The sequence below is a fragment of the Rhodnius prolixus genome, unplaced genomic scaffold, assembly GCF_049639745.1.
Source record: "Rhodnius prolixus isolate KJV_2025 unplaced genomic scaffold, Rpr scaffold_7, whole genome shotgun sequence".
Taxonomy (NCBI): Eukaryota; Metazoa; Arthropoda; class Insecta; order Hemiptera; family Reduviidae; genus Rhodnius; species Rhodnius prolixus.
The window spans coordinates 9,359,882-9,381,037 of record NW_027411582.1 but is presented as its reverse complement, the minus strand read 5'-3'; the positions used below and the strand labels follow the sequence as shown (position 1 = coordinate 9,381,037).

At 30.9% G+C, this 21,156-nt stretch overlaps 3 long non-coding RNA genes across 7 annotated transcripts; 1 reads left to right on the top strand and 2 right to left on the bottom strand.

The window, feature by feature from the left end:
- Positions 1-994: 994 nt before the first annotated feature.
- Positions 995-3,718, bottom strand: LOC141446917 (uncharacterized). Its single transcript, XR_012453992.1, has 4 exons — positions 3,444-3,718; positions 2,195-2,270; positions 1,708-1,920; positions 995-1,523 (listed from the first exon to the last, which is right to left on the bottom strand). It is a non-coding gene; the product is annotated as an uncharacterized lncRNA (long non-coding RNA).
- Positions 2,151-11,814, top strand: LOC141446920 (uncharacterized). Of its 2 annotated transcripts, none has more exons than XR_012453999.1 (7): positions 2,151-2,421; positions 2,638-2,791; positions 5,003-6,983; positions 8,118-8,248; positions 9,035-9,162; positions 9,564-9,681; positions 11,557-11,814. It is a non-coding gene; the product is annotated as an uncharacterized lncRNA (long non-coding RNA). The 2 variants fall into 2 exon arrangements; XR_012453998.1 differs by lacking the exon at positions 11,557-11,814 and adding an exon at positions 9,781-11,422.
- Positions 11,279-19,870, bottom strand: LOC141446918 (uncharacterized). Of its 4 annotated transcripts, XR_012453995.1 has the most exons (7): positions 19,711-19,870; positions 19,464-19,610; positions 18,847-18,962; positions 17,570-17,758; positions 12,842-13,037; positions 12,045-12,144; positions 11,279-11,585 (listed from the first exon to the last, which is right to left on the bottom strand). It is a non-coding gene; the product is annotated as an uncharacterized lncRNA (long non-coding RNA). The 4 variants fall into 4 exon arrangements; XR_012453994.1 differs by having other exon boundaries at positions 12,045-13,037; positions 18,843-18,962; XR_012453993.1 differs by having other exon boundaries at positions 12,045-13,037.
- Between the last annotated feature and the right edge of the window lie 1,286 nt (positions 19,871-21,156).

The following is a 21,156-nucleotide window of genomic DNA, read 5'->3' as shown; positions in this document are numbered from 1 at the left end:
GTTAGCAACAGAGTACAACGAAATTCATGTAATAGTATTGAGGATGTAGCATTGTTACCCTTCTAATGAATTTATTTATGACTCTATATGTATATCTAATGACTTTTATTTCTATCTTTCCAAGAGGCCACAAGAAGACGATTAACAATGAACTAAAGACAAATGCCTCGGCTTGAAATTAAACAAATCAACCTAGAAACGACCAATGGAAAACTGAAACGCGTTATGTGTAAAATCTTCCAGAGTTTCACTGTAGTTTCCTTCTTTTCTGCTTATAATAGTATATTTTCATGGCAAGCGTATATTATACACATTAGGTCAGCTAGTTTTGGTTGAAATGTTTCAGCTAAAAGTGAAAAATACAATATCTTTCACAGTTTAACTGTAGTTTCCTTCCTTTCAATTACTAACAGTATATTTTCATGCCAATTGTATATTTTACACATTAGGTCGGCTAGTTTTGGATTTAGAGATTCAGAAAAAAAGGAGTAAATACAAAATCTTATTTAGTTTTACTGGAATTTTCTAATTTTTTTGTATCCATCTTTGCTTTTTCATGGCAAAGATGGATACATTATATATTTTACACTTTAGGTCGGCTAGTTTTGGTTGTTGATGTTCCTAAAAGAGGTGAAAAATTGATAATCCTTATAGGCAAATTTGTAATATTTTTATGTTAATCATTACAGCTTCTGACTACAGTTACACAGTCAAAAGATCCTGATGAATGATACCTATGGACCAGAAACTAAATACTTTCTGCTAAGGCCATCAACTCTCATTATTTTTAGTCCTATAATAGTAGTAAGTGGCCACAGCTTCGGCTGATTTAGATATTATGTATTTGTATGAATAATGTTTAATAAATGGCTACTATTATTATTATTATAGTAGTAACCAATTCTTACAGAGAACTGATTATTTAGATATATTAACTTGAATATTTATTTCTTACTAAGAATGGGTATGTGAATAGAAATAAAAATCTGAACACTTGTTTTTTAGTTTTACTGGAACCGTGCTCAAGCAGTGTATCCAGAAGAATATTTATTTTTGTATTTATATATTTACAAAAACTTAATACACATACAAAGAGTTACAGCAATACAAGAAATATACAATTGTTGTTGTTTTTTTTGTGACAATTCATTGTAACTGCAATAGTTAAGTGGATATTCTTCTAAGAAACATTTTCTCAGCATAAGAGATCTTTGGACAGTAATAGAATTGACAATTTAAAGGTTGTTCGTTGTATTCTCTTAAGTATTAGTCACAGTATCATTGGTTAAACACACAATATTTCAATATATGATCGCCTTAACTTCACAAAACATGGGCAGCGAAAAAGGAGATGCGCTAGATCTAGATGCACTACCCTCTTTATGATTGCATACCCGGTGAAATTTGCAGTTAACTGAAGTAAAAGATTCCTCTATATATGCATGTTTAAAGACTTCTTTATTTGAGTCTCTCATCTGGCTGATTAATCTGATTTCCATTAGATGACATTCAAAGTTGGGAAACTGAGAACAACACACATCAATGAAATAGATACCAAACTATTTCGCTAAACATCAATTAAATCCACTAACATTTAAGTGAACAATAACGAACTTAACACAGAAATGAAATTAACTGTAGTATGTACTTTCAAACTCAATAAAAAAAAAGTAGATTTGTACTTCCAAAGAAAATACGAATAAATACCTAAATGCTGATCCTTTGAAAAATTGTTGGGTTACATTTCAGTTATAAGACTATATTGTCACATAAGGACACGATGTCATCCCCCAAACAAACTGCAAGCAAAAGAATAGGGCATGATTCTTCTAGATCTGGTTGGAGTATTTTCCCATTTTTGTAATATCCTAAGATTTGGCATCATCCAATCTGCAGACCAATAGAGAAACACCAAAACCTCTGAAATCAAAACAATTAAGAAAATGTTGATTCACAAGGAATAACTACAGTTATTTTTGGATTCTTTGGTACCCTGCATCAGGTGCTTCTGAAGTTGTTTCTATTAGTTAATTACAGAAAGCAGAAATTCATTCAAATGAATCCTGATGAATGAGACCAGAAACTAAAAGGAAAATAATTGATTATTTCAAAAGCTTTTTCTGCTACAGCTGATCTTATAACCAATTGTAACTGAGAATTATTTATATATACTTTAATATCAAGGTTAACTCACAATGTAAAACCACTTAAAACTGTTTATAAGTATAAGCCCTGAAGATGGCCTAGTCCCCTAGGTGGAAAGGCTAACACTAAAACAAATAAAAAAAATTATAACTTAAAATGGTAATAATCTATCTTCCTCTTAGATTAATAATCAGTCACTAAAAGAGTCCTAAAATATCCATAAAGGTGACGACTAAGATTTTTGTAACTGTCTTCACATCACCGAGGAAAAAAGAGGTTGGTTGTACTATTAACATTTCTTTTGAGAGTTTGCAATTCAGTGATCAATTTCACTAAACTGCATTCTTTTTTTACGTATCAGCTAATTTGTATTAATTGTATAGTTGAAAAATTTATCATTTCGTTTTGCTCATCAGAAATGTAAGGCAACTCTAAAAATAATGAAAACCTCAAAATGACGAAACACTTCAATTTACTTTATTTTGTTTAAAGGTGCGTCAACATCTGAGGTCATTGGCGCCTGGAGCATTTTTCAGTGCACAGTCGGCCTCCAGACAGTGTTCCCTCTTTAAAGAAAACACGGTCCATCACCGGATTATAATTACTCCAAGTATGCATTAAAACAAGCTTTTTCGCAAATAAGATGGTAAGTTAAAAGTATGGCTGAAGTAAAGGAAACTTGAAAATTACTTGTTCCATAGCCAATTTGTTTTTAAACTAAACTTTTAACTATCAACTTCAAAATTGTTGGAGGCTATATTAAGGGAGAGTCACCAGTTTTAGAGTTATACTGGATGAATAAACAAACTGTATAACTAACTAGCTACATCTTTATGCAACAGATATAGATAGGAAGTAGGAGAACATTTAACAAAATATACAACAAACTGTTATTCGTAACTTGGAATTAGACCTGATAAATGTAACAAAATATAGCAGTGAGCATTGAACTATTGAAATTTTACAATTAATGCAGTCAATTTTTAAGAAAAAACATCATTTTGGGTTCTATTTTTTTGCAAACTTCGTTGGGGATGGTTAATAGAAAAATTAACAAAAAGAGAATAGAAACTATATATAATAAACGCAATAAGAAAAGCCTTATTTTCCTTTGCAAGAAAGGAGAGCAAAATAAACACTTTTTAGCTTAACAATTCTACTATTATAAAAAAAAACAGCAAAGAGATTTATAACTTGTTCATGGGGCTTTCTACCTTTCATAATATGGATAAGGCTTCTTTTAATTAACATAAGTGAACTATAACAAAATTGAAAAAATAAAATAAAATTATACATACTCGTACATCAAAAATTCAACTTGTACCATTAGAAATTTATGGTTATGATTACACTGGTTAGATTATTAAATAAAACGCGGTCTGTTTATAACCTTTAAATAGTTCACCCATTGGATTCGAATCATTGGATTGGTGGATTCAAGCGTTGTCCTATTTATTTCATAGTTTCTCGAAAACAATTACACCAATTTGCTTGAAACTTTGTACAATTATTAAACATATCATATTCTATTATTTTTATTAAAAACTATTTTCTGAGATATCATTTCAAAGAGGTTTTTGGTGTGGAAGTCCAACTCCAGAGTCATCACTCTTATCTGCCTCGTACAACTGTTTAAAAGATTTCCCAAGCATTTTTTTTTAGAAATTTTTTGTCTTCATTGCGTAAATTTGCAATCTTACTTACGTTTTAACGATGGATCATTAAATACCTACTAAAAATTCAACCCTGATCTCTTTTGTTTGATGGATACGAAGATTGTCCTATTTGTTTTATGGTTTCTCGAAAACAACTACACCAATTTGCTTGAAACTTTGTACAATTATTGAACATATCATATTCTATTATTTTTATTGAAAACTATTTTGTGAGATATGATTTGAAAGAGGTTTTTAGTATGGAAGTCCTTCACCTCTGGACCTTCACTCTTACCTACTTAAGATTCGGATCTAGTCTCATTTACTTATTTGACGGTTCAATCACTGATTAAATTTTAAAGATAGATTATTACTTAACCCAAATTTCAATTTTAAAGAAAATCTATCGAGCCAATTTTCAAGAATCGCCAAAATGAAGTCGTAGCTATTACTTTCTACTTTCGTCTTTAAAACTTAAATTACATTTAAAAACTCAATTTCAAACATTAATTAGACTAAAACTAGTCTCGTTAAAGTAAAAAATGATAAAAAAATGGATAATTAGTTGGAACTAATTTATTATCAAAAGCACCGCATGGTCACCATTCGCATAACGTAGTACCTAATAAATTAATGAATAAATAAATAAAAAAATATTTTAGGTGTAGAAAACTTTTTTTAAGCCACAATTTCATTAAATTCAATATAAGTTGATTGAATAATTTTTAATATTTGTAAAGTAGAACATATGTTGTACATATGTAACGGCCATTTTTGCCATTACACTCGTGGTCTCAGCCAGGCAACATCATAGATGCAAAGTAAATTTATTTTCTTAATTAAAATTGAAAATATTCCATCAAATTTGTATTATTATTAATATAATAATAAAAAAGCAATAAGATTATATAAAAATTTATGATTTTACAAAATTTTATTTCAATAAAATCGAAAAAAAGAGCTGGCTGCTTAAGCAACTAGTTCCAACAGGCATGAATTTTTATTTCTTGGAGTTAATTAGTGTTTTTTGTAAATTATTAGTCTTTTAACTTAAATTTATTTTTTTTTTATAATAATTTTAGGATAATTTAGTTTTTATAATAAAAATTTGATGGAAATATGTTTTTTTTTTCATGGTTGTTAAGTATCCTCAATCCTTCTAACCAAATTTTACTAATATTTGTGTTTTCTTATTGTTACAGATACCGAGTTCGGAATTGTTAAAATCCTAAAGAGTGATTGTTCACGATTTTTTCAACCCTTTAGACCAACCAAAGTTCAGAGTACCCTTTTTAGTTTAGCTTTTGCTGTTAACATAAACAACACTCTTACACTGACACCATATCAGATAACAACAATCACATAAAAACATGTAACAACATGTCTCATAACTACATCCAAGGATAAAATCACATTACACTTAAAAAGTTCGATGGCATTTGAATAATCAATGAGTGTTGTATAATGATTCTTGAATAAAACCTTTTTTTATTACTAAACTGTGGTACAGTTGGTTTGAAACAGATATATTTTTGTTGGCACCAAAAGGAAGAAGACAACAAAGAGGATGACTTATTTGATGAGGTATTATACTGCCCAAGCAAGACTATTCCGATAATATGTAAAGCAAGAACAGGACCAAAGAAAATTACAATTTAGTTCTAATTACAAATGTTTGAGATGAAAACGTTTATGCAAATGCTGGAATTGGTTAAGATCACTTTAATAAAAATAGAATATTCACAAAAATGGAAAAAAAGAAAATTACTGATGTAAATTTACTTACTGATGACGCTTTTTAAATTGCGCATTAACTACTTTAGCAAATTCATGTCTCAAATCGAACTAAGTAGAGTTTAGGTGTTACACATTCAATTTTCAGTTTGAAATTAGAATCGAGCTACAGGCTTTGGTATTAATGAAACATGCCATCACAAAGCTGCGATAAAATAATACATTTAAAAAGTTTTTCTCTTTATTTTGTTATGGAGAAGGTTTGGTTTAATTATTTACAGAACTCAATTTTTTAAGTTTGAGTTCAACAGCAGGCAAGGTGACTTGAATTCTGTGGGTGCATTTAGGCTTTTTGTAATTTTTAATTAGGCTTACAACTTAGTTATGGCTCTTTGGAGGCGTCATCCTCAAGGAGACAGATGCATCTAAGGTGTCATAACTAAGTTGTCGGACTAAACATATGTTATTCTAATGATGTTAATCTGAGATATATGAGCGAATTAAGAAAATATTAAATGATCAATAAAAAAAAATATTTGGAGTGCTTCCGAAAGCAATTTTGTGGATATTAGAATTCACTTTGAAGCCCCTACTTTTCCTTCCGAGGCCACTCAAGAGGAAGTCAACAGACAGGAGGCACTACTCAACTAGACCTAACGATTCAACGATTTCCTGTTCTTAAAATTCTGAAACCAAGAACGAATTGGTAACCAACAGTTGGTTCTTCTATTCCGACACTAGCTTTTCAATCATCAACCAACCCTTCTGTTCGGTCGCGATCGGGGACGTTCGGCTGGCTATGACTTCGCGCTGGTCGGCCCATCGCCCGCGCGCGTACTGACGTTCGCCTCCGCTGGTTGGACTTTCAGCTTTTCGGGTATATTTAAAACCTTATTCTTATTCTCTGAAGCTTTGTATATATTTTAACTTATTTTCTATGTTATTCTATGCCATTCTCACGCTGCCCAACTACCCCCTCTACCTTCTCTTAGACCACATGGTCACCTCCTTATCTATTGAGAGAGTCCACTCCTGACCAGCGTCCTGTACGGTGCTTGGTCTGCTGTATGTGCCTTTGAGCCTGCTGGTTTTACTGTGCTTCTTACCGCTTCTCTACGCTGCTACGCTTCGCTTCCGCCTTGGTGGTATACGCGTACCATCACTCGATTGACATCCAGCGACATCACCCCAATAATTCTACGCTTCGCGGGCCACTCCGTGGCAAGGTTCGTCCTCTCCTTACGCCTTTCCTGAAATTTCCCTCCACGCTACGCTTAACCCTCAGACAAGTATATACAGTTACTATTTCCGCTTTCCTTCTAGACGCATATACATGTACTATTTCCGCTTTCCTTAAAGACGGTTATACCTCTACCATATCCGCTGTCCTGGCATTCGCCCTTATACTTCTAGCACTGCGCTTCAGGAGCTTCACATCCGGCCGCAAGGGTAAGTGTTACTCATTCCTACCTCTGCTCTACTCTCTATATATATTTGCATGTATTCAAGTGTGACCTATTCACGATATTGTGACCCGCTTCGTCACTTCTGGTTTTATCCGCTGGCGCAAAGCGCCCCGATTAACGCTACGCTTTGGGTTTTATTTTACATAAAGAAAATGCTGTGTGCTTAATCTTTAACTTAGCGGCTGGACGCTCTTTCTCTTATCTTCATTGGCGAAAGTTAAATCGTGTACATGTTCTTACAACGATCAAAGAAATACTGAGCTAAAAAATAGTATTATCTAACTGGTTTACTTACTGCTGTATCCCTCCCACTCTATCACCTATTTCAAACATTCGTCGATTAGAAATAGGTTGGAGTTAAATATTCGTTTCATTTGAAAACAAAAAACATTATTACGCTTTCTCAAGATGTTTTTAATTTTTAAAAATTTGTTTTTGTCCAAAATACGAAGAATTTCAAATAAAATATAATATACAAACACAGAATGATCTAGAGTGCAGGTGGAGTCAGTCGTCGTTACCATGGCAATGGAACCGTTTAACGACTAAGGCCCATCACCAGCAATTTCATTGGTTAAATCCACTGGAATTGGTGGAGTTAAATCCGGAGTGATTTAAATCCTTTTGAAACCGGACTCGTTCCATTTTTTCGTTCACTGAATCTAGCCAATAGAAAATGCTGGAAACATTAGCGGGAAGTTGAGAAATTTAAAAAGAATATTTTGAACATTGGCGGGAAGTAGTTTAAAAAGTCAACGGTAAGTGTGCTGTACTGCGCATGCCCTAAAAATAAACAGGCCACACCTCCGGGCGCTATTCTTTACATTAGCCAAAATGGTACTTAGGAAAAAACGAAATAATTATTAATGAATTTCAGAAATTTCTCATGTTTCTCTTCAACTTCGTTTTTTTAGGTGCCTCTTTCTTTCTTACAAAAAGTAAAGTTAATATTCAGATTTAATATTGGTAAGCATTGTTTCCTATGTTTGTTTAGCTTTTAGATTTAAGGAATTATTTAGTTGTCGACATTCTTAAGTGGAGATTAGGGATCCAGTTAGGACATTTCCAAACTGAAATGATGATAAAGAAATAATTTCTTCTTTTTATTAATCTCTAGTGTGATTCCTGTGGTGGAGTGAAGATCCTTAGCCTGCATTGTTTTGGACTTCTGTTGAGGAAAGAAGTTGGAAGATTGACTGGAAAATGCTACGACGATAGAAGAGGAAGCAGCTAGAAAATGTGTTTGCAGTAAGTGCAGATTTTGTTATTTCGTTGTTTGTATTATACCGAAATTTTCTTAATAAATTTGGGGCCTCTGTTACGAGGGTCGTTTGAAAAGTCCATGCAAAGTCAGAGAGATAGCACTACTGGCGCGTATCGAGGTTATGTTTAGTTATGCTACTAACTGAATTGAATATTCAGTTTTATCGACCAATCATTGAAAATATTGACAATTTAAACTTAGTTGAAAATACAAAATTCAAATTTATATAGATTTTTAAACTGCTACGATTTTTAAACTGCTTATAGACAATGCTACTTATTTATTGTATTCCACTTGTTGATCATGGTAGGAAAGTTAGACATTAGTAAATTAGAGCCGTTGGTTTGGAAATATTTTATTAAATCTCCAAACTACATATTTGCATAAAACATTGTGATTATGTTTTGAAAACATGAAATGAATTCAAATTAACGTAAGTAGTTTGTGAACCTCAAATGATTATTACACGAAGAAGTACAATTTGTTTAAGTACAATTTCTTCAATTTGTTCTCAAAACTGTATTCACTTGAGTTAAACATTTAATATTTGTTTATTGCCTAAGGGAAAAGTAATCCCTTTAAGTATTGGTTTGCCATTCTCTACACTATTCGAACTAAGGGAAGAATAAAAACTCAGATAATTTCTAAATTCCTCTTTATTACTTAATTAAGTTGAACTACAGATATAAACATTATTTTTTGAATTACACATCCTTCTAAGTAATAATTGTACATCGAATATTAAGCTATTTATTTTTTTTTTCTTCAAGGAGCACCTTATCAAATACTAGTTATCTTATGGAATTGGTTGAAACCTCTGGCATCATCATAAATATTTTCCTGCAGTGCTGTATATTGAGCTTTACAGAGATCGGATTTCTGAACAAAACAGTAATATGTAAGTTTTTTGCAACATAATGTGCATATATTATTCTTAAAGAATGCGTTATATAATTCATTTACATGAATAAGGTGTGAATAGGTTCAAAATAATGCAATAAAAAAAAGTAGTTTGAGAACATGCTAACTTTAGTATGAAATTAAATTGATTATTAAACGAAGAGGGAGAGTACAATTTTTTAAATTGTCCTCCATTGTTTTATTTTCTTGAATTGATCATGAATTTATTGCTTAAGAAAAATGGAATCCCTTTAAGTTCAGAAATTTATCAGTCCCCACAAATTCGAACTGAAGTAAGATGAAAAAAACCTCTTATCTGACAATGTAAGCATTATTAACCAACTGTACATCCTTATAAATAAGTGCAAACCACAAATTGAGCCATTTATTATTTTACAGGAAACACTACGTTAGCACCTAAGATATTTTCCTGAAATGAATGGGTTCTCAACTTCCGTCAAGGACTATCCTGGAATCTGCTTATAGAAAATCGAATTTCTGATCATAACTGAGATCTGTAAGTTTTTTGTTATATTATACCTAATGAACGCACTAAGTAATCACTAAGTAAAAATAATAATAATTGAAGATTTTAAAACATTTAATGTAATGTAAGGGTTGTGGGTGAATCAGGATAAATTTGTTTTATCATCAAATAGAAGCAATCATCACATCATTTTAATGTACCCAGTATGCAAGACTTCTTCACCTATGATTACGGTAAGAATATCTTACGCCAACTTGTAACCATGTTGGTGACTCTGTAGACTTATATAAGCCCACCTTACACATGTAACGATGCTGGTGACTCGACAGTGGTCTGTATTAGTTTATGGAGGTCCTGTATAAGTCTTGAGAGTCGTCAACAAAATATTAGATAAAGGATGTAAACATGTATTGTAAAAAAATGAATAAATAATTATTAATATTCAATAAACGAATTAATTATAACAATATTGTATTTATTTTTCCTTTTAATCTTCAAATTTATATAAAAAGAACTTGAAATGGGTGCAAGAGTCATGTGAGTGTGTATGAAGCATTAAGCAAGGTTACAACAATGGCCACCGAAGTCTAGAGAGTGTTTAGCAAGTTAGCAAGTTGACAAAATGGCTGCCAGAGTCGTGAGAGTTTGTATGAAGCATTTAGTAAGGTTACAACAATGGCCGCCGAAGTCTAGAGAGTGTGTAAGAAGATAGGAAGGTTACACAACAATGGCTGCCAAAGTCTAGAGAGTGTGTAAGAAGATAGCAAGGTTACAGAAAGGCTGCCAAAGTCATGTGAGTGTGTAAGAAGCATTAAGCAAGGTTATAAAAATGGCCGCCGAAGGCTAGAGAGTGTGTAAGAAGATAGCAAGTTAACACAATGGCTGCCAAAGTCTTGAGAGTGTGCAAGGAAGGCTACGAGAGGTAAAACAGACAGCACGAGCGATCTAGTGACAGCTGGTGGAACTAAAAGTAGGGGGGGAGCCCGTTGTCATGGTGATATGACGCCATCTAGAGGGTATATAAGAAAGTTCGCGGCGCGGGCCGGGCCGGGTGGGGCGAATAGTTGCCTTCCGACCGTCGAGGTGAACACATCTCCCTAACCATTACACATGACATTTTATCAAGATTGTTTATGTGAAGAGAGGTGTTTTGACTAGATTAGATATTTTTGGAGCGACGAGCGACATAGCCCCCTCCTAACGAGTACGACTCTGCAGTCGTACTGAGGAGACATCTTGTTTGACAGTAGTATATAAACAGTGTTAGTGCTACCTAGTGGCAAACATGTGAACTAAATTTTGTTTACATAGTAAACAAGTCCAGTAGGTGCTGCTACCTAGTGGCAAATATGTGAACTAATTGTTCTTTTTTTTTGTTTTACGTCTTTCTGATGCAATTTTTTCAACTTTTTTTTACATTTTCTGCTTTTTAACGCTCTCTGACGCCATTTGTTCGTACTACTATTTTATTTATTATTTTTTTTGTTTGATGTAAACGGAATTTTCAGTTTTATACGTACCTGTACATTACTTTATTTGCCTCTTATCATCTTTAGTCTTTTTTAAATTTGTTTTTTCGCAAATTAATAAAAATAAGAAGTTTATGGGAAAAAGAGAAAAGACATAATGACGTTTATAAAAATTTCTAGATAATTCTTTATTTTGCTACCAATTATACATTTTTTTTTCTTTTGTATTACCAAAACATTTTAAATTCAATTACATCTTTTAAGCAATGATTCTTAAAATTATCTACATTATAAAATTTAAATTTAAATTACATTTTCAAACTTAAATATATTTTTTTTTACATTTAATCGACCTAAATAATAAAGAATTGCAATTGGATAGGTGTTTTCCAACGTCTTTTTCATTTTGGCTTAATTCGATGAACCTCTTTTGCAGGAAGCACTCCAGTTTCGCCTGTTTCAACTCTGAAAAATAACAATATACAATGAGATAGACTGTTCGGCTACTGAATCGTCCTACAAATCAAACTCAACTTTAATATGTTACTTTATATAATACGTTTAAATAAAAATAGATCAATCTTTTAGAAAGAAAACGCGAGAAAGTAAAACTGTGTGTTAGTAATTACATGAACTTAATTCATTTCAAAATAGCAGTTTACTGTACTCTTTTAAGTGAAATAAACATTTTTTAAATAAACACTCGACATTTTTTGTTCTTGTACCTTTAATTTTTCCAATCAAATTAAACTTTCTTTAATACAGAATCTTTACTATACTCATTCCGATTCTACAGGAATATATAAACAAAAATGCTCAAATTTTAATAAATAATGGATAAGATTATCTGGAAGACAACACCACAGAGTGGTAGGTAGATTTCCTTATTTGCTTATTGCAGGAATAGAGATGGATGGGAATCACCTCTTATTTACGGAAGTGCTGCAGCATTCAAAGAAATGCCCTCAAAAGTAATCATTTTAGATTATGTCTCAGCTTTACTGGGCTGCGAGTCGGCCAAGGGCTGAAAGTTTTCATGTATTAAAACCTTAGTAAATGATAGAAATTCATTCACACTTATATAGCATTTTACATACAAAATCTTAGGTAAGTCTGTAACAAATTAAACCTTTCTGCAACTAACTCGTAAAAAGGTTTAATTTGTGTTGAAAAACCTACACATCTAAACTATTTGTTAAAAAACTTATCAATTAAAATAATTTTAATTTCGATAAATTAATATGTTTTCATTGACAATTGGGTTAATTACCGATAGTTCCTGAAAACAAGTTTCATTAGTTAAAAATGTTTAGTTCCGCAGAAAAATAGTTTGAATAAATATAAATGTTTGACGTCTTATTTTTTCAATCTTTGACACGAAATTACAACTTTTTATTCAGATTCAAGAGAAAATATTTAATTTATTGGGATAAAGGTTTAATTGATGTTGAATAATAATAATAATAAGGTGTATATTTCCAATTTACAATAAACGTAATGAAGAAAAATTACAATATATAACACAAATGCATGGACTTGGTCCATCAGCAGAGAAGCACGTAACTAAAATTCTAACTTGATACAAAGCAAACAAAAAAATAAAATAAAACAAAAATACATAAAATTTAAGAGAAGAAACTAAAAATTAAACTGTTCTATCATAAACTTCCTATATCTACCTGCGCATATACAATACATATTAAGCTGTGCCCAGTCCTTACCATTCAAATACTCTAAAAATTGGGGTTCACCTAATTGTTTTGTCCCAAAACATTTAATTCTGAACTCCCTTAAAACAGGACAGACGGCAATGTAGTGGTAGACATCTTCCACTTGACCCAGATTGCACAAACTGCATAAATGCTCTTGCTCACTTCTCCCAATTCTAAAATTCAGTCCTAAGAGCTGACCTCTTACCTTAAAAACATTTTTCATTAAAATAAAATTGTTATCATCTGCTATATAAGGATTTTGTAAACTCAATGACAAATCCTTATATATACTATGATAAACAGAACGATTTGCTTTTGACAATAAACTGCATTTAAATTCATGTTTAATTTTATCTAATAAATTAACTATATTAGGTGAATCACTATAATTTACTTCACAATCATATTTTTTGCATAAATTTATAAAATTCTCGTGCCAAAACAGTTTTTTATTAATGATTTCTTGAGCAAGTAACTTGGTCAACCTGGAATTATCTAATGACAATACTTTATGAATATAGTTGATATGCAGAGATAAAGTAAAGATATATAACGGACTAGCCCCTGTTTCCAAATATATTATATAGTCCGGCGAATTTCGTGGAAGAGAGAATATTTTTTTGATGAAAAAGGTGAATACTCTTTCAATAGAAACAAACCGCCTAAAACCCCAAACTTGCGCAGCATAACAAATAACTGCTCTTGAAACAGCGTTGAAAACTTCCAATTTCGCTGATATGGGGACACCATAATTTTTCAATAAGCTGCTATAGGTCGAATTTATTCCAAATTTAGCAGTAGATACTTTTTCTAAGAAATGCTGTCTAAAAGAAAGCCTTGGCGACACTCGAATCCCCAGATACTTATAGTCATTTACTATTTCTAGATTTTCTCCAAGATATGACCAATGTTCATTTCGCGCTAACCTCCCACCATTTCTGAAAACCATTATTTTCGACTTGGTAAGGTTCACTGATAAATTCCAGCAATCACAATACCGAGACAAATTATTTAACATTCTTTGAAGTATGGAGGGGTGATCAGCCATTATAACAATATCATCGGCGTATAATAAACATCTAATATTTATACCCGCAATACGAATGCCACCTTCTAGGGCCTCATGTATATCATTTATATATAACGAGAACAACAGTGGTGATAACAAGCATCCCTGTTTCAAACCCATTTTCGTTGGAAAGCTTCTCGTAAGGCCTACCGGAGTCCACACACAGACCTCGGTCTGTTTATACAAACCTTGTACCGCATTTATGAATTTAGTAGACACCCCCATTGTATGTAATTTATAAAAGATATTATTTCTACTTGGAGAGTCAAACGCCGACTTAAAATCAATAAAACAACAGTATAATTTTTCCCCTTTATTACTAGTTTTCAATTTAATAATGTTAAGAAGATTAAAAATGTTGTCCACTGTGGAATATCCTTTTCTAAATCCAGCTTGGTATTCCAGCAAAACATTATTTTCAGTTACCCATGCTTCTAACCTCTGCAAAAGCAAACCAGTAAATAATTTAGAAATGCAGTCCAAAAAAGAAATCCCTCTGTAATTCCCAGCAACATTTACATCTCCTTTTTTAAGTAATGGAAAAATAATTGATCGCGAAAAACTCGCCGGCACATCTGACGATTCATAAATGTAATTGAACAAATTCAGTAATTTCTCCAAAAAATGTTGTGTACTATACTTATAAAATTCAAAAGGAACGCGATCAAGACCGGGCGCTTTTCCAATCTTTACCTTATTTATTAACTATCGGGTTAATTACCGATAGTTCCTGAAAACAAGTTTCATTAGTTAAAAATGTTTAGTTCCGCAGAAAAATAGTTTGATTAAATATGAATGTTTGACGTCTTATTTTTTCAATCTTTGACACGAAATTACAACTTTTTATTCAGATTCAAGAGAAAATATTTAATTTATTGGGATAAAGGTTTAATTGATGTTGAAATGCTTTAGATGTAATCAATAATGGATAAGATTATACGAAAATCAGCTCCATAAGGTAACATGGTAAGTAAGGAGATTTCATCACTGATTTATTTAATGGAATGTAGAAATAGATTTGAATTATCTCAAATTATATGCTGGATGTGATGAAAGGCCATCTCTGTAACAAGCAAGTCGGCAAAGGACAGTTCTTGGGCGAAGGTTCCAGCTAAAGAACAAAAGAATTTCATTGAAACCTTTTCTAATTCAATTGTGATATCGAAATGATGAATGAAGTTCAGGCTTTCCCACTAAATTAGACCAATGATGTGTGTAGCGTACTGTATAGCAATAATATTACTACAATTATCAATGAAATAAAAATACCATTTCTATAAAGTTGGTATACGTATATTAAAGAAGACAGGTGGGTTCTTATAAGGAAAGTTACGAAATAACGATACTTCAATGTGAATAAAGGTGTCAGCGTGAAGGAGAAGATACAAAAGTATCAACAGCAAACCGATGAACATTGATTTTCATAAATCTAAATCAGAGATCTCACCTTACAGATAATTACTTATTTATACAAGAAAAATAAAATGAGAATTCAGTAATAAATAAATAATCTTGAGATGAAAAACCAATAGAAAGAGCTGAAGTGAAGGCCTTCATTTCAACACAATAATGGTGACCCTTAAATCTTTCTTAAAAATTAGAATGGAGAAAAGAATCATCCACCTAAACTATTGACTAATATCTTTTAATACTACAGATACCAAAACCTGTTGCTCAACTATGTTGATCTTGTAGCAATACAGCTCTCAAAAAACAATTCCTTTCCATACAAATTATGATAAATTATAGTCAGCTATTATTAGATATACTTAAATAACATTTCCGCTGGAAATGTCACACTACTAAGATCGATCCTAAATATTCCAGAAAGCCCTACGTTATTTACGATGATTCCAATTGAACGAAAATCTACAATAAATGTTTTTGTAAACAAATTCTACAAATAGCAATGAAATGGACTAATGAAAAATAATAAAATTAAATTGTAACTCTTTAAATTTGTGCCTTAAAATAAACTAAACTTACACACATAAACAAAAAGATAAAATGCTAGTTACTACTTCTATTAATCGACGAAAATACACTTAAACTTAGAATGTTATCACAACGGGTTTCATGTGAAGCATACTTGATGAAGGACTTACCTTCCTTGGCCAATCATATAAGTAACATACACTTCAATCTATCCCCAAAAGAATTCTGAACAAAACATTGCAAAGCGTAAAAAGGCCTAAATCAGTAAGCCTAATCAGGCAATTCGCAATAGATAGAAAATAAAAAAGTAATGACTTGAATGGAATCCAATAATCACAACAAAACAGTCAATGAGTCATTACTCTAACCCAAAGAAAGAAACCTTTTCTAATTCAATTGTGATATCGAAATGATGAATGAAGTTCAGGCTTTATCCACTAAATTAGACCAATGATATGTATAGCGTACAGTATAGCAATAATATTACTTCAATTATCAATGAAATAAAAATAACATTTCTATAAAGTTGGTATAACGTTATTTGAAATACATTCCCACGAAAAAAAAAGAAAAGAAAACGTTTTATGCAGATATTAATAAGATAGAACTTAATTATGTTCCCAAATTTCAACTCCTTCGAATCTACTAACATAGTGACTCCACTATCCGGTGTGCCCTACATATTATTAATTAGGTATTAAAGACAAAAGTACTAATGATTTGATAATTGATCAATAAGATCTAGGAAATCCTACTTTCAATACTTTTGGCAATCAAATTTAGGAAACGATAATGAATATAAAGGAAAGTTCGCAATTAACGCCTGGTGTTGACTAAAATTAAATCAAAACTGATTCAACAGTTAAAAAACGAATAACAGATCTTTCAATACCTATACATATTAACAGCATGTTTTGCCGAAAATGTATGTGAGGTTACCTAACTGGATGAAAATTAATATAATCTTACTTAATATTTGACGTTTTTCTTTATCGGAATTTATAGAATTTAAGTTTAGAATATAAGTCTGAGCAACGATAAGGTAAATCGTATGGAAAGTAAATTACTTTTTCATTTCCTTTATCTATTTCATCGAAGACTCAATGCAATGTAGGAACCACACTACAAAAGTATCATCACTGTTATAACAGTGCCTTTCTTCAAATTAATACGCGATGCGTTATTTAAGAACTTTGTCTTTACTTAGAGCTATTATTTGAATAACTCTCATTTTCATACATTAATTAACATGCTGTGCTTACTAAAGCATTTCTAGAAACAATTTTATACCCCTCAATCAAACCTTGTTTTTTATCCTGACAGGTGAAACTAAATGTGACATAGCTACAATGAAACACTGTTTACGCAATTAGGGGACAAGGTTTTCCAAAACCAAGGGTATCATCTAAGTTATAAATCATTATCCACTAGCCAGATAAAAGAATTATATAAATATGTGAATCTCAGACATACATATATCTACATATGTCTCATTAAATTAAAAAAAAGAGTGTGAGCAACCTTTAATTAGTTAAAATATACAGATATGTACGCCAAGTGAAAAAATTGCGGTTATTACTTGAAAAGTAAATCAAAGAAGAGTTCCACAATTATTGTCAAAAGTTTTTCATGGGTAATTCCATCTTTACCGTATTTTTTGTTGAAAAAAAAACCCAAATATTAGACGACAATTAGCTTTTTACATCTTACTTTTAAAAAAAGATATTTCCTACCTGTACATTTTACCATTGGCCTCAATTCAAAAATTCAAATACCAAACAGGACCGTTCGGATGAACACAATTGTTTATTAATTGATACATCACAAAAATTTCCTAGGATAGATGATTTACGTCTATTTCACTTGGGCTTCTATTGATGAACAGTTTTGCAGGCAGTACTCCAGTATCAGAGGTATTTAATCTGAAAATCAATATTATGTACAATCAATAATATTTATGTAAATAAAATAATTAGTTTTTACTGAGTTTAGCTTGAATTAAGGATCTAGGAATAAAAAAACATTTATAATAATTGATTATGTATTCATAAAAATTAAATAAATGTGACTGAAATAAAACTAAAGAATTGATATGAAGGATTAAATTATTTTTTAAAGAACCTAATCCTTTCTTTCAAAGAAAATGAAATATATTTTCAAAAAACATATTATTTATTAAAAAGATTACTCTGATTGAACAATACAACAAACATGCTACTAATATTCTAATTTTTTAATTATTTTTTTATACAGAATAGAAATAGTTCTGTGATTGTAAAATATAACAGGATTTCAATCAAATTAAAACCTTTCACCAAAATTAAAAACTTTTTTTCAGCTACAAAGATAAAAATTTATATGAAAAAAGTTTTAGATTATGCAGTAATACTCTGAACGTAGTAAATAATAGATAAGAATACTTAAAGAACAGTTCCTCAATTAGAGAATCTAGTTTAGTTTATCATCAAAAAAGAATACCTCATAAATACGGCCGTACTTGATGGAAGTATAGAAAGATCCTTCAAAATAATGAAATGGGTGAAATAATGGAAAGCGAAATAATGAAATAGCGGAAGACAACGCGCCCAATCATCCTATTTGAAGTACTTGACTTAATTGTTGCAAAAAGTTCAGTTTTGAAGAAGTAAAAAGACCAACCAAATTATATAATTAAATATTCTGAATGTGCAATCTGTACAACACTAATATTTATGACAATAATTCAATTCAGTAATACCAATTTGATCCAAAACGCCCTAAGATGATAGAGAATCATTAAAAGTGTAAGCACAAGCACTTTTTTTTTTTTTAACGTAAATCTAAGTTCATGTACCTCCTTCTGGATAGTTTGAATTTAGGTAAATCATTGCACTTTCTAGGAATCTAATCTATTACTCTATACTTAATTATTTATATTTAGATAATACGACATATCTTAACTAATATCTAACTAAGAAACTAATATCCTAACTGAGAAACAACATGCTGTAAGCTGAAAACACGTACTTACTGTTGCTGTAGGAGTTAAAATGTGTTACACTGGATAAAATGTCATGAATGTCATCAACCCAGCCATTTGTCTGAATTAAACTAGATCAGAATTACCATTAGAATGTCGAAAGATCTCTGAGAACAAAAATAAAAATTATATAAACTCTTATTTATACCATTGTTTTCATTGTAATTTACAAATATTTAGAAAAACATCAATTTTCAATAAGTTAGAATTTAAAACTACTGGTGCGAACCTTGCAAAATTCAAGGTCCATAATTCTTGGACGTTATTAAACTTTACATTAATTTAAATTTCATGGAGATTACTCTCCCTTTTAAATGAGAGAAATGTGGAAGTTCATAATTCCCAAATACATAATCTTAATTAGCTATTAACTTTTACAGTAATAAAATTATTAACATGTTACGAACTAAATCTACCTACTTATGACAGTTGAAACATTTTTATGAAACAAAATAATGAAGACTAAAATCAACATTTTTAAAATTACATGCGTACACTTAAAATGCATCTACTATCAACTGTCTTGGAAACATGTCAATTTCATAAACACTTCTAATCACATTAACTCCTAATTAAAAATAAAAGTATACACAAAAAATGTAGCTTACCGGTAAGAAGTCCTTAACGCAGTAATGATGCAAAAACGAGTTTTTTTAATTTCCTAGGAAGTTATCGCTTAATGCAAATAGACAACACAATTTTCTAAGGTATGTAAAGTCCTCACTGACTTAGTTACAGCAGCATCAACTGGAAAACTAATAATCATAAATAAAAAAAACATCAAATTATGAGGTTAACGGTGAATTTTAAACGTGGAAATTCTTTTAAAGGAAAACTTTTTTTTTAAATACTAACGATATAAAATGTTTATCAACGTAGGTGAAGAACATTTAATTAATAAGGCAAATTATTACTGTTGCTACATGATAAAGAGAAAATTTGGACAGAACCGAGTGACCTTTTTACCCCATTGCTTTGCCAGACAGTTTAGTTAGGAGGTTATTTCATGTTTATTTTATAGAGTCAACGTACATGTTCATGCTACCTAGCGGTAATCACTAAAACTAGTTTCTATGTAATTACATCTTCTTAGTTTGAGCTATTGCCGCTAGATAGCATTAACATGACATTAATGTCTATTTTTTTCCATTCCTAATTTTAAAATAAGAACAGAATGAATAGAATTTCTAATAAGGTTGCCCAATTTCTTTAATTTAAATATATCACAAGCTATGTATAATAGAACCAACAAATCTTATGAAACTATTTTAATAATTATGGGACAATAATATTGTTATAACAAGCGAGGAAAATTAGTAATAAATCTCCATAAGATGTATTCATATTTCACTATTTACAAGAAATGTAACTAACATTTTGCATAAGTAAATCAATAAAAACTAACGATTTTTATAAGAAGTTGAAGATGTGGAGTAAAAGGTTATCTACAAATCTAACGTTGTTCCTCAGCCATGCTAATCCATTGAAACCATTAATCAACAGTAAGACTTCAATCTTCTGCCATTACTTTATGCTAATATGAAAATACATTGAAGGCGATAATAGATTGGCCCAAAGGTGACTTCGTACTTAAATGCACTGCTGTCAAACTTTTATCGGATGACAATATCACTTATTACTTACTAAAAACTTCACTCAACTCGATACCGAAAATTTAAGTCTTACCATTACCACAGGAAGACTTCACAATCCTTTCTAGAACAAAGCGCCTCAATCTATCTTTTAGATTATACAATATAGCGTTTTTCATTTATTATATTTTAAATGTGTCCAAAATTCAATCAAAATAACGAAATTCATGAAAAAGTAATGAAGATTATGCAATTTTTCTTTCTTTATGAAACACAACATCCAAAATTAGTCGAACTAATGAGTATAATATGCGTTTGGCATAAAACAATGCTAGAAACCGACCACAAGGAAATTCATGCAAAAGCAATAAAGATTATGCATTATTCCCTATTTTCTCTCCAAATCCAAAAATAGTCGATCTAACTTGTATAATTTACGATTGGCAAAACAAAAAACATAAAACAAAGAAATACCAGTAAAAATAATGAAAATTATTCAGTTTTCCATTTTCACATCCAAAACTAGCAAGTTTAATGAGGACAATTTACAACAATTTTTCAATATATATCTCAAACTTTCGCAGATACAGCATAAGAAAACACTTTTATGTTCTACAACCCTTTTAAAGCTGTCGTAATTTATAGTTTGTAGACATTTCGCTTATCGTTAATGGAACAATTTTGAATTTTTAAAGTTTAATTAAATTTG